Consider the following 14441-nt stretch of genomic DNA (forward strand, 5'->3'; position numbering starts at 1 on the left):
TGAATGGATTCAACTTAGTTAGGGCAGCCAAAAGAGGTGTCGATCTACTGATGGGGTAGCTCGTGGTGGTTGTGGTGAGCATTTTGGTGGAGGTGGTGGTGTTGAAGTTGGGGCAGTGTGGTGGTGGTGAAGTTGGGGCAGTGTGGTGGAGGTGAAGCTCGTCGTTCGTCGTTCGTCGTTGGAGGCGGAGCACGGGCAGTTTGTTGGCCGCCGTTCGTCGTTCTTCGTTCGCACGCACGCTTCAAGGGTATATTTCAGCAAACATTTTATTTTTCGTAGGTGCTCCGGTAGTATTTGTTAATATGTTTTGATGTGAAATAAATTAGGTGTGCGATTATTGTTATTTGCCCCGTAGTATACGTAAATATATTTAGATGTCAACTAATTATTTATGTAAAAATGTGTGGTTGCTCCGGTGATATTCCGTACTATATGTAGATGTGAAGTATTTAGTAGTGTCAGTATTTGCAGTAGCTCCGGTAAAATCCGTATTTAGGAGTGTCAGTATTTGGAGTAGCTCCGGTAAAATCCGTAACATATTTGGAGTAGCTCCGGTAAAATCCGTAATATAGTTGTAGTTGTAGGCAGTCAAATATTAAAATATGTAAATATTTGTAGTTGCTCCGGCAAATATTTGTAATATACTTGTAGGTGTGTGAATTGTATTAGTTGCTCCGTTAATATTCTGTAATATATATATATATATATATATATATATATATACATGTCTAATATTTGTTAGTGAATTGTATTTCGTTGTTGAAAAAAAATAGGTGAGCCGAGATGTCTGATGTAGTGAAGGTCAGATTTTACTACGGTCCTGGTACTATCCAAACAACTGAGATGGGAGCAGATCTGAGTGAATTTACTCACATAGAGGTGCCAATGAGCGCACTTCAAACATGGTCAGTCAGTAGTCAGTTGAAAGAATGGATTGCGGCAAGTTCATTTACTCGGAAAAAAGACAATAGCAATAATAGTGCATGATTGCAGCGCGCATGTGATTGGTTGGAGTGTCGGTTGATACGGCCAAATGGGGCACATGCCACATGACGATGGGGATGTCATGGACAAGACGTTTAGCTAATCAATCCTAACTGCTTTTGTTTTTCTGTGATAGAGCTATGGGAAATCATGCTATTCAGCCGACCGATCAGGCTCAGCGTTTCACTGCCCAAGCAGCCGTTGGATCCCATTTGGTCGAACCGCGTACATTTACATCTATTTTTGCTAGCCCCAACTGGCCACGCGGCGACGTTTATGCAACAATTACTATGTTGCAAAAACAAATATGCAACAATTTCTTTGTTGCAAAAAAAAATCAGTAACATGACCTATGTTACAAACAAATTCTCAAACAAATTCAGCAAAAAGACAGTTGTTGCAAACAAAATGCAACACAACCTTTATTGCAATTTCTTCTGCAACAAGATATGTGTTGCAAAAGATTCTCATAACTCCGCTTTTATTTGCGAAAGTGAGGACGACGCTCGGACGCGACATCGTGTCAGGTCTGAACCCGGCGGATCTTTAAAAGGATCTGCCGATCAGCGCATACCATGTCCCTAGGACTATAGAAGAAAATGCATCCCGGTCCTTGGAGGTTCCTCCGCCTTCTCCAACATGCACATGGCGATGGCACACAGATATTGATCCGGAGACGAAGTCGATGCTGGATGAGACGATGAAGGCCACCGCGAAACTCCATAGATCGTGACAATCAGATTCAGAAGACATCGTCGGAGGTGGCGGCGAGAATAGGAGGCTTGGGCAACTCTTCCAGAAATCGAGTCCAAAAGAAAAGAGTGTGTACGGATGGTATATGGCCATCCTGACCTTTCACCGACAAAAAGATAACAGTAAGCAGACGAGTTAGGCCCACCACATATGCACATGCAAAAAACAATGTTACTTTTAAGGGATTGTTCAATTTGAGTTGATTTTATTTACTATCAAAAGGAAATTAATAACAAATAAAGATATTTTTTATTGTTATGGAAAAATATAGGTTGCATCCGTTCAATCTAAGCTTTGGGTGCGTATTCGTCGACGGTTGACTGGTTGTTCCCCTGGTGTGATATTTTTATGAGTCCTGTGACGACTTTCTGGTTGTCTATTACTATCAAAAGGAAATTAATAACAAATAAAGATATTTTTTATTGTTATGGAAAAATATAGGTTGCATTCTTTCAATCTAAGCTTTGGGTGCGTATTCGTCGACGGTTGACTGGTTGTTCCCCTGGTGTAATATTTTTATGAGTCCTGCGACGACTTTCTGGTTGTCTATTACATACAACAAGTTTTTTTCCGGCTCTGGTGATCGAGGCCAATAACGGCGGCACACTATCAGCTCACTCCAATGCTTGTAGTGGTCGTTAGATGATCTATCGATCTGGATGTAATGTGTTTTTTAGTGCGATGATAAATAATGAATAGAAAGAAAGTTTTTTAGAAAAACCCGTATGCTTACTACTACTAACGAACAAACAAACAGCAAGCAATTAGTGGATGGAGCATCTCACCGCATCTCATTATCTCCAAATAATTGATCCGTCGATTTGGCCCCATCACACTAGTAGATAAAGAGCCTTTAGTCCCGGTTCATATGGGCTTTTAGTCCCGGTTCTGGAACCGGGACTAAAGGGTCGTTACTAAAGCCTCCCCCTTTAGTCCCGGTTCTCCTCTCACTACTCCAGTCTGAGCACGCTTAACTTCCGGGTTCTATTCTCCCTCGTTTCCAAGTCTGCACTTGTTGTTTTCCTGACAATAGTAAGATGATAATCCTATTAACCCTCAGGAATTTAGCTTGAGCATGAAGTTACACATTTCACTGTTTGAGTTCGAAACTATTGTTCTAAAAAACAATAATTATTTAGTAACACTAATATTTCTTGAATAAGTAGTTTGACCATAATTTGACCATAGTTTGACCACAGTTTGACCATAGTTTGACCAGATTTGACCAAAATTCAAAAAAACTGAAATAATTATTTAGTAACACTAATATTTCTTGAATAAGTAGTTTGACCATTGTTTGACCACAGTTTGACCAGATTTGACCAAAATTCAAAAAAACTAAAATAATTATTTAGTAACACTAATATTCTTGAATAATTATTTAGTAACACTAATACTTCTTGAATAAGTAGTTTGACCATAGTTTCACCAGATTTAACAAAAATTAAAAAAAAATTGAAATTTGAGCATAACTTTTTTTCCTTTTAGAATTTGAGGATTCTACAAATTTGCAAACAGGCCGTAGGCCGTTGCCATCGGATGTGGATTTTCGTGCTGAACATTTTGATATATTATATGTTTTTTCTGACATCGTATGCAAAAGTTATAGCCGTTTTACGTTTTCCCTGCACTTTTTGCAAAACATGTCCAAATTTAAGTTTTTAAATTTTCCTAACTAGTAGATGTGGTAACATAACTACATCTCGAAGGATTTCAACTTTTGAAGTTTTTATCATTTTCTTTTGCTTTTTAAAAAACTGAAAAGGCGATACACGGAAAATTGCACCATTAGTACCGGTTCGTGGCACGAACCGGTACTAAAGGGTGCGATGCCCATTAGTACCGGTTCGTGGCACGAACTGGTACTAAAGGTCTAACCTTTAGTACCGTCCCTTTAGTACCGGTTCGTGGGACCAACCGGGACTAAAGGTCCCATTTGAACCGGGAGTAATGCCTTCCCGACGCCCTCGCTGCTCGAACCGGGACTAATGTGAGCATTAGTCCCGGTTCGTAACGAAACCGGGATTAATGCCTTTTCTGGCCTGAACCTTTGCCCCCTTTTCTACTAGTGTCAGCTGCTAGCTGCCCCAAGTTGTATCGTACCTCAAAGTACATTGGACGTAATTGTATATATCATCACTAGCCTTAACTAACCTCGATCTTCATTTATTCCTGTACGTACGTACGTGCTGTGCCTGTACAACTGTACAAGTACATACCAAACTGATCTTAAGGGCATGGCCAACGGTCCAGCTTGGACAGCTGCCCCATGGTTCCACATCATACGCGTGCTGCCGTGGACGAGATTGATGAAAAAGACTATGGCTTGTAGAGGCATGGTGTAGCTTGCAGAGGAGCTAGGTTCTTCAGCTAAAAAGTGTGGTCCAACGCGAGAGAAAGGTAAGAAAGAGAGAGTGCTGTGAGAAAACACCCAGCAATATGCAAGTAAAGTTGGTGAAGATGAAGTCACGGTAGGACCCAGTAAAATGGATGAGACCACCCGTGCGTTAGATGAGTTTTGCAATGCATGTAGCTTCAGAATTTTTTTATCTAGTTAAACTCATGGGGCAGTAGCATGGTACTGCCTCCATTGTACAGGCCCTAATTCGCTGTCTGTGGACCTGTGGTACATGCCCGTGAGGCCGAACTGGCTCCATCTGGATGCATGATCCCATCCATTCCGCTCTGGGAATAATCTGCCTGCTAGCCCTGGACGATTATCAAGATCGTATGTGAATATTAGTGAATTATATGACATGTCAATTTCGGCGCTCTGCTTTGATTTACAGTTTTTAATTCCTGCTGCCCTAATTCACTTGGGCAATCCCTATCTTGGTTATATGTTTTTTTTACCTGGGGGCGATAAATTCTATGTTATTGGTATTTCAGCCGTGTGCTCGACGATTCAGACTACAGGTAATAAAGTAACTTTTGTTGGACATGTGGTGACTGGTCTCCAATTGAGATGATCTTCACCGCTTGTGCTTTCATGTTGTTCTCGGAAGGGCTATTCGGGGAAGGAGACAATGTTGCTTTCAAAGGAGGAGCGTGTTTGCTGATGAGCGAGGCTTCAAAGCTGATATATGAACTTAATGAATCCGTCAGCAACTTATCTAGAAGCGATAGGCACTGCTGATATCTGAACTTTTGCTGAGTTTCTTCACAAACCGAGTCTCGCTGGAGGATTCAATTGCTGTGCTGCAAAATAGCTTCTGGGAAATTTTTAGCAGTTGAATTTTGCTTCTCTGAACTGTTTATGGTGGTAACAAATTTTGCCCTGTAGTAGAATTTTCGATGTCGAGCTTATGTGGTGGATTTTCTATCAGTGCCCCAACTCGCATATCTCTCCTTCCTTTTCTTCCTCTTGCTACTTTGTAAGATCAAAATTTTAATGGTTATTTCTGTTTATCTATTAGTGGAAAGGGAACTCGCCCGGTTGAGAAAAGGGATCATCATCTATTACATGCTAATCAATAATCAAGTACCGGCATTCTCAGTTGCATGATAAATTTGCATGCATCAGTCGATTCCGAAACAAAACCTGAAGCTCGAAACTGGAAGGTCGTGGCCTCCCTAATAATGTCTAGCTGAGAACTAGCGGGAAACGAAGGTGTCACAAGTACATTTCATTCATTTTTGACACCCACAGAACATGTCATGGATGGATGTATTTAATTCATTTCTTTGTATTTTTATTCTAAATTATTGGTTATTCCTTTTAGCAACCTCACGCTGAAATTCGGTAAACAAGAGTTCCAACAAGATAGGTAACGATAAAAAAAATGAAAACCAGAGTTCTAGTTGTATCCTTTTAGGGTCTGAATGTACTCAATTGTTTGTTCACAAAAATATGAAATGGCTATCACTAAATCTGAAGCAAACCAATAAGCACATCACATCAATCTTAAGCCGCGCATAAAAATGTACTACACAATTTGTCTTGTTCTTATTCTTTTTATGTATCACTTGGTTGGAGATTTTTTGCATCCCCTTTTTAAAATTCAGACTACATTTAACAAAGTAGACTATACTGGAATTTTATAAAAATATTTCTCAAATATTGTAGAAGCTGGAATGTCTGATATTTTTATCTTCGTTCCAAAGGTGTACAAGGATGCTTTTTTGCTCCATGACATGACAAACTTAGCTAACAATATGACTCTATTGGACTCGCTCAAAACTTCTTTTATGAATCTACTACAATTGATTGCCATTCATAGAACAATCCAACGTACTAGGTTCGGGATGACACCTAAAGGATATGTTGCCCCTTAAGATGATTATGGAAGGGTTCTTCAATATAATCTAGAATATACACCAAAGTTATGGAAGTGCATTTTATAATGTTTGACTTCTGTAATTTTAATATGTCATATACTTAAAAATCGATGGAGTATCAACTAGCTTGTCATGTGACCATCATGCATTATGGACCACCAATCCTTAGTAGTTACCTCAAATTTCTGGTTACCATATCTCCGACGACAAGAACTTAAAAGAGATGCATTGCATCCCTTCCCTCCTCATTGGCTCTAAGATTACATGCAAAGTGTTACCTGCACCATAGCTAGAGAAAATAATGAGAGATAAAGAACAATAAACTGCTCATTCCTACATCTCCATATAAGGTATCTTATGCAACACATCAAAATTACACTTCTACCGTCCTCGATACTTATCACAACCATTTCTACCATCTGGTATTATACTTGCGAAGAGTGTCATGATGCACCAAGTGTGTCATAGTCTCGTCAACATGTGATGGCATTAGTGTCCACAAAAGTTAAAGTTCACACAAACTATTCACGACATACATTCACAAATCATGAATATATGTAGGATTGAGGGACATGTATAATTGCATTTTGCATTGGTCGCAGACGATATGTAATAATAAACTAATAACAGAGTTTTGGGTGCATGATTGGAAACGGCCGAACGTGGTTCGGTTATACTTTGTTGGAGCTCACCTGGTGATATGGCTCCCACAACCCCAGAGCTAGACAATCTAGTTACGTTCCGCATAACTAACTGATCATGAGCAGAGCTGGCAGAGGACATCTAGAGCGGAGCTCCTAGGCCAAACAAATTTGAGAGGAGATAGATGCTCTAATGTGTGCATCTACAATATTAATTAATCAGCAAATTAATTTATGTAGTTGTATTTAAAGTAGATGGAATCAGTTTTCTATCTATTAAGATTTGCGGGGTTTTGCAATTAGTCGATAAAAAATTTAACACCAGGGTTAGAGAAGTCAACAAAATGTCTGTAATCTTGGTTGGTAAAAAAAATTATCCCTGAACAATTGTGCCAGATTTAAAGTAAAGTGATTTTTGATAGATCAAAATTTGAAATAATTTCTGGCTATTCACACCCTTCAGTGAGGACCAATTGCGAGATTATGACCATATTCAACACATACCCACCAAAATAAATTCTTGGTAATCTTGCAAGTATATACAAGCACCACTCGCGACCACTTCATGTCTCCCCTCCTTAATGCTCCAAGATTACTTCCACATCGTGTAGGTGCGCTGACAATAATGAGAGTTATGGATGTTGAAAAGCTTTTTCTCACTCGATCAAGGTCGCACTTGTATCTGACACAATATATATGTATCACATTTGTTTCAGAAGCTGAAGCACAACAAACCCGTGTGGAGACCTTATCTCATGGTAAGCCCACCAACTATATAAGTCGTAGGCATATATAGTTGTACTACCCCTCAAAAACATATAGTTGTACTTACAAACACAGAGAAAAAAAGGGATGGCAAATATGTCATTGGTCATGAGTAATGTATGCTTGGAAGTCATCGAGAATTCCAAGCGACGGGATAATGCAAGAGACCGAGCACTCTTCTAGAGGAATCGTGCCAAGATAACAATGGTATGCCCGACACTCTTAGCTCCAGCCCGACGGCGATGTATGTATGGCTAGATTGTTTGGGTACAATTATATACACCGATACACCCTGTGTTGCATACACACATCTAGGGGTTTAGCACACAAGGGAACATGGGTTTGAATTACTGGTCCAGAATTTTTATCAATGAATGACCTGCTTCACGCTTGACTTTTGAGACCAATGTAGGCATGCAACAAATTCAACATTCGTTAGTTAGCATGCTAGCTATGAAATGGTTGTGCGCATCAGTCGTCGCAGAGACCGGAGGTGTTCCCTTCTGTTAAGGGAATCAACGTCATACCATTTTTCATCTTTTCCCATTGTTCAAGTAACTCAGGGGACAACCTCCTCCTAAAAGATGGAACGGGATTGAGGGGGATCGAGCTTATCAATAGTATAATCTTACTCCAAGCAAGGATAAAAAGTCATAAAAAAATTCTCACAAAAATGATTAGTTCCAACAATATTGTCCTTCCATAATCTCGCAATATTATCTGAGTTCCTCAATACCTCTCCCCATCATATACAATTCTTTTATCTTCTTAATCCCCGCGTGGTTAAGGCATTACTGATGGTGTGGATAATGTCAGCAACGCCACAAGTATACATAAGGATTTTGCACCCACGTCAGCCCATTTCAGGGGTTAAAACCCACATTGTGAACATGGGAAAACTTCTCGTTTCCAAGAAGGCCTCCAGCACCCTCTTTAGGGTTTTGGCCCAAACTTGCACCTTCTTGGGCCTAGTCAATGCTGAGGCCAGGCTCTCCTGAGTGAGCCACCCCTAGTGTATGACATCGTCACCACACACTAGTGGCATGTGAACAAAAGGAACAAGCCACTACTAAAGACCTTACCGGTGGCGTGCAATCGGCAAAGCATGCCACAAGTAAGTAGGGCCTAGAAGAGTGGCTGGCATAATTTACTTGTGGTGCAGTTGTGAGAGACCCTTGTGAGTTGACTCCATTGATATCACCCAAACCAAGAGTTTGCTAGTCTAGTCATGTTCCACAAAACTGCTCGGGGAGGGCGAGGATTCTTGCAGGGTCATCATATCCCAAGCTAGCAAAAGACGAGTTATGGGACTGGGGGCTCACACCAAGTCAGCAACATGCAACCCTCAAATCGGAAGCCCCAGATTGCTGCTTGGAGGAGGTGAGATGGCCAAGACATCAACCAAACATGCCCTACATTCAGAGGAGTTAGCAGGCAAACCAAAAATGAAATGAAATAGTTGTTTTGATGCATACATGCGCAAACATTGTAAGCAGGGGCGGAGCTACAGGGTGTCCAGGGTGGGCTGCGGCCCACCCTGGAACTTTGGGTCGGGCTGTATATGACAGGATATTTGATCATGGGCTGTAGGAAAAAAAGGCCCAGCAATAGCATACTAACACTGGATGGTTGTCAGGAGCCCAACCTGGTCCCAGAGTCGAGACTCTTATCTACCTCTACGCATTCCGATCCGCCTCCAGCCGCGAACAACTTGCCTCGCCGAGTCGCCGTTTCTCGTAGCCGTCGCCGGCCCCTCCAGCCAGCGCCAGGAGCCGCCACGTCCAGCCTCGCCCCGCCCCGCCCAACGAGCTCTTCGTCTCTCTGACGCTTTCCATGGACGATTCAACACAGTGCCGTAGTGAATCGAGCTCCCGCACCGGTCTTCCTCGGCTCCGGCAGAGCACCGCCCGGCGAGTAGTGTGCCTTCGTCTTCCCCGGTTCCTCCCGCGGTCTTAGTGACCTAGGTCTGCTCCTGCACTTCCCATCCTTCTACCGGAGCCACAGCTAATTCTACATGGTACAAATTTAAGTTGGAGTTGCAGGAAGGTTTGGATGTACTGTATTTAGATGATGAAAACAACAATATGTTTTCCTTTCGCTTGTCCATGGCACTGCTGAAAGAAAGTTGCACAATTGAAATATCTTGATATATTGGACCTCGAAGCTATAATCTAAATTTTGTGTTATTAACATGCAAATTGTCTACATGATACAAATTTAAGTTTACTGATTATGAACTGAAAAAAATGCAAATTATTGTTGTAGAGTTATTGAGGAATGAGAGGACTGGAGACATTGCTTCTCTTTTTTGGAGATATGCTTCTTTGAACTTCTCAAGGTATGTGCTATGTAACATCTTTTATGCAAAACTGGCACTTAATTGAGAACTTATTGATCTAATTGTGCGTGCTATTGGTAAATTAGTTACCTCATTCACATGATTTTTTGTTGTTGTCAATTTTTTAGAGGTGGACCACCCTGCTGTCAAATCCTAGCTCCGCCACTGATTGTAAGATTGATTTTGTCATCCAAAGAGGGGGTGCTCCTCTGCACCATGGTGATGCACAGGAGCCATAAAATTGAATTAATGATCCACAATGTCAATTCATCAACTAATTATTTTGTTCTTGTCTTTGAAGTCAATGTATTTTCACGGAAGGAGGGCATGTAGTAATCAGTTTGCCATCCATTAAGTTTGTGCGTTTATTTATTATTCGATACAAACTCAACACTACCCACTATCATAATTTCTCGGTCCTCTTTCTAGGACATACCAATGAAAAGAGGCCACTTCATTTCCCCCCTTCTCACATTCTCTAATAATACTCGGAAAGTGGATAGGTATTCTGTAGCGGGAGAAAGTAATGAGAGCTATAATTGTTCATGGCTTTCTTTTTCTCACAAGCAATATCACACTCATATTTGACTCAATATATATCCCCGCTTGCTTCTCTTGTTTCTCTCATTAGAACCCTATGAAGCTAGCACACAAGATACACGTGTGCAGACCTTAGCTTATGGCGCGCTGACCAAACATGGCGTAGATATATATAGCTGCACTTTCGTAAAAATAGAAAAAAGTTGAGACACATGTCATTGGTCATGGGTCATGTAGGCTTTGGAGGCATCAAGAATTTTAGGGTGCACGCTAATGCAACCGACTAAGGCCGGAGAAATTCTTGTTGCTGGTACGGGTGTTGTCAATGTTGCAACCTGCGCCCACCACCAAGTTCTAGGGTCACTCATCGCCAATGGAAGCACATAAATGATATCATGGCTAATTCTGCAGGCTATTGCCCCCTTGTTGGGGAGCTGAGCCAAGATGGCGGTCTATGCTCTGCGACATGCCCAGAACCTTCACTCCAGCTAGACATCAACGCATGCGATGCTGGATTTTCTTCTATGCCTTGTATGGCTAAGTTGTCCATGAAGACTGTCAAGGATGAGTGCACGACATCCTTGTATGCCTTGAAAAGGAAAACAGAGTTGTGCTCTTGATGATATGACAGTTAACCATTGACATGTGCAGAGGCGCGGTTAACTACTGATGATCTAATTATTACCTCAACAGTGTCTCGTGCTTGCAAACTAACTTTTTAGCTAGACGTAATTCTTTCAGATGGATAACTGCAGAGGCGCGGTTAACTGTGTGGGCAGATTTATTATTTTGTATTGTCTCACTAAAAAATAGCGCCATGATTTCCTTGGTAATTAACTAGATTAGTTTTTTTGAACGGTAATTAACTAGATTTCAGTATGGCACATGAACTGCAGACTGAGCCTAAGGTGTTGTGGTTGGCGTCACAGTGAACTGTCCCAACAACATTTGTCTAACTAACTTCTCATTCTAAACAGCACACAAATCCATCGTAGTCTAGGTGGTTAGGATACTCGGCTCTCACCCGAGAGAACCGGGTCCAAGTCCGGCAACGGAATAAATATTTTGATCCCCTTTCAGTTTGCAGTGAGCCATTGCTTCATCTTCATTGCATCTTTTTTTTTTGGTGAGATGTGAGAAGAGAGGGAGGCCGAATGCATCGTCATCCCCATCCACGAGTTATAGAGGCCGAATGCATCGTCGTCCAGGCCAGCCGAAGAGACAGTAACTTGATCCTGTCAATTAAGGAAAGGGACAACGAGATGGACACGTAACATGCAGCAGCGTGACAGATCCGTTCAACATGCTAATTCTGCTTGCATTGCATGAAGATACTACGTTCAACATGCGTGTCTTGAAGAAACATGCAGCCACGAGAGCCTGCCGAAACATGTCTTGAAGAAAGCACGCATCTTTATATTCATCTACAGAAAACAGGGTGCGTGCGTAGATTTTTTTTTTTTTGAAACTATGATGATTTTTATAGCAAATTCGGAAACTATACACCCTAATGCAGAAAAATCAAAAGTATCACCCTGCCGAAAAGAGACTTTTCGGCCAACCGTTGGCCAAAAAGGACTGTTTGGCCAACAGTTGGCCAAAGAGTCCCTCTTCGGCCAACACCTGCTCTACTGTTTTAGAAATTTCATATCAATTAGGATTTTTAGTATTTTAATTTGATTATTTTTGCATTAGATTAGAAATTTTATGAAGTTTCTGTAGATATCAAGTTTGACTAGATTTGAAAGTTTGAATTTGAAATTTCATGAATTTGCTCAAATAACTAGATTGCCTATAATTTGAGCTATATGATTCTTTTTGAAACTATGATTTTTTTAGGAGTATTTTTTCAGATGATTCTTTTTGCTACTGGTTCTTTGTGACTTTGTTTATCAGTAGTAATTAATTGGTGAATTTTATAATTATTTAAAATTAGGTTTTTATGAAAACAGTTCTGTTTTAGTGTTTTATAGGTTTTATGCAATTTCTTTTAATTTTAATTGCTTTAAATTGTTTTCTTTAGTTTTTTTGACATATTCTTTTTGTTTCTGTTTAGTTATCAGTAGCTACTTTATTTGTAGTATTTTTTTGTATTTTATTTCTTTTATCCTACTAGAAAACTTGTTTTGAGCTAAATCGGAGTTTATATTTAAAAGTCCCTTATAAATCCTGTACAACCATTGCCGTTTTATACATGAAAAAAATACTTTTCCGCAATCTTTTTCCATCCATTTTCTTTCCCGCCATCTTCTTTGCCGCCATTTTCTCCCGCCATTTTCTTTCCCGCCATTCTCTCCCGCTACACTAAGGAGAGCTGCATCGACGGAGGATGACTATGATGCCTTCATGTGGAGTGTGAAACACTATGTGAGAGAAGTCATAAGTGTGAAACACTCTTTGATGATGACGATGAAGCTGTAAACACTTATGATTTCTCTCAGACAGTGTTTCACACTCTACCAGCAGCACCTACGCAGGAGACACAGACCGTGTTAGACGACGTTATCTACGGTCGTGGACAACCTGAGGCTCGTTTTATAAGTTGAGAAGTGAATATGGCGAGAAAGAAGATGGCGGGAAAGAAGATGGCGGGAGAGAATGGTGGGAAAGAAAATGGCGGGAGAGAATGACAGGAAATAAAATGGCGGGAGAAAATGGAGGGAGAGAATGGCGGCAAATAAAATAACGGGAAAGAAAATGGCAGGAGAAAATGGAGGCAAAGAATGGCGAGAGAGAATGGTGGCAAAGAATGGCGGGAGAAAATGGCGGCAAATAAAATAGCGGGAGAAAATGAAGGGAAAGAACGACGGGAAAGAAAATGGAGGATAAAAGAAATAAAATAAAAAAATACTACAAATAAAATATCTACTAATAACTTAACAGAAACTAAAAGAATATGTCAAAAAATAAAGAAAACAATTTAAAGCAATTAAAATTAAAAGAAATAGCACAAAACCTATAAAACACTAAAATAGAACCGTTTTCGTGAAAAACTAATTTTAAATAATCCTAAAATTCATCAATTAATTACTACTGATAAACAAAGTTACAAAGAACCAGTAGCAAAAAGAACCATCTAAAAAAATACTCCTAGCTCAAATTATAGGCAATCTAGTGGTTTGAGAAAATTCATAAAAATTCAAATTCAAACTTTCAAATCTAGTCAAACTTGATATCTACAAAAACTTCATAAAATTTCTAATCTAATGCAAAAAGAATCAAATTAAAATATAAAAATCCTAATTGATATGAATTTTCTAAAACAGTAGAGCCGGTGTTGGCCGAAAAGGGACTCTTTGGACAACTGTTGGCCGAAAAGTCCTTTTTGGCCAGCGGTTGGCCGAAAAGTCCCTCTTCGGCCAACAGGAGGCCGACAGGGTGATACTTTTGATTTTTCTGCAGTAGGGTGTATAGTTTTCGAATTTGCTATAAAAATCATCATAGTTTCAAAAAAAAATTGCGTGCGTACACCTCAATGAACATGCCATGGTCGGCCGATGGACTACTCGAAAGAACAAAATCGGCCACGTTCATACGCAGTAGAAATCATATGTAGAATATAGATGCCTGTCAGGCTCGCTACTCGCTAGCTACGAAATGACTGTGTGCATCTGTCGGTGCGCATGTCGAAGGTGTTCCCTTCTGTTCAGAAAGGAAGAACAAAAAATGCTACTCCCTCCGTTTACTATGATAAGATTCCTTTTAACAAGTACGAAGATGGCACATGAACAAACTACAAATATCACCGAAGCATTTTGATTGAACAAATAGCGCCGTGATGCTGGCTAAGCGATTCAATCTCCGTGTCACATGGAATGGTTCACTGGAGCGGTGTAGCTAATCTACAGGTGTCACTCATGATCTTGGTCCGATCTTTTCGTGCAATAATAATACTAGCAAAGATATCATTCCTTTATTCAGAAAAAAGCCAATAGCAATGCGACATGTTGCATGCATGATTGCACCTCGCATGTGATTGGTTGGAGGGATGATGGACAAATGGGGCACATGCCACATGACGGTGGGGATGTGCAGGAGATGCGATCGCGATATGTGTCCCCTGCCGTCGAAAAACACGTTTAGCTAATTATTAATCATGTACTCTCCCTTTTCCCTTTCCTGAGAGAGAGCTGGGTGTTGTG

Source organism: Triticum urartu, chromosome 3 (genome assembly GCF_003073215.2).
Source record: "Triticum urartu cultivar G1812 chromosome 3, Tu2.1, whole genome shotgun sequence".
Classification (NCBI taxonomy): domain Eukaryota; kingdom Viridiplantae; phylum Streptophyta; class Magnoliopsida; order Poales; family Poaceae; genus Triticum; species Triticum urartu.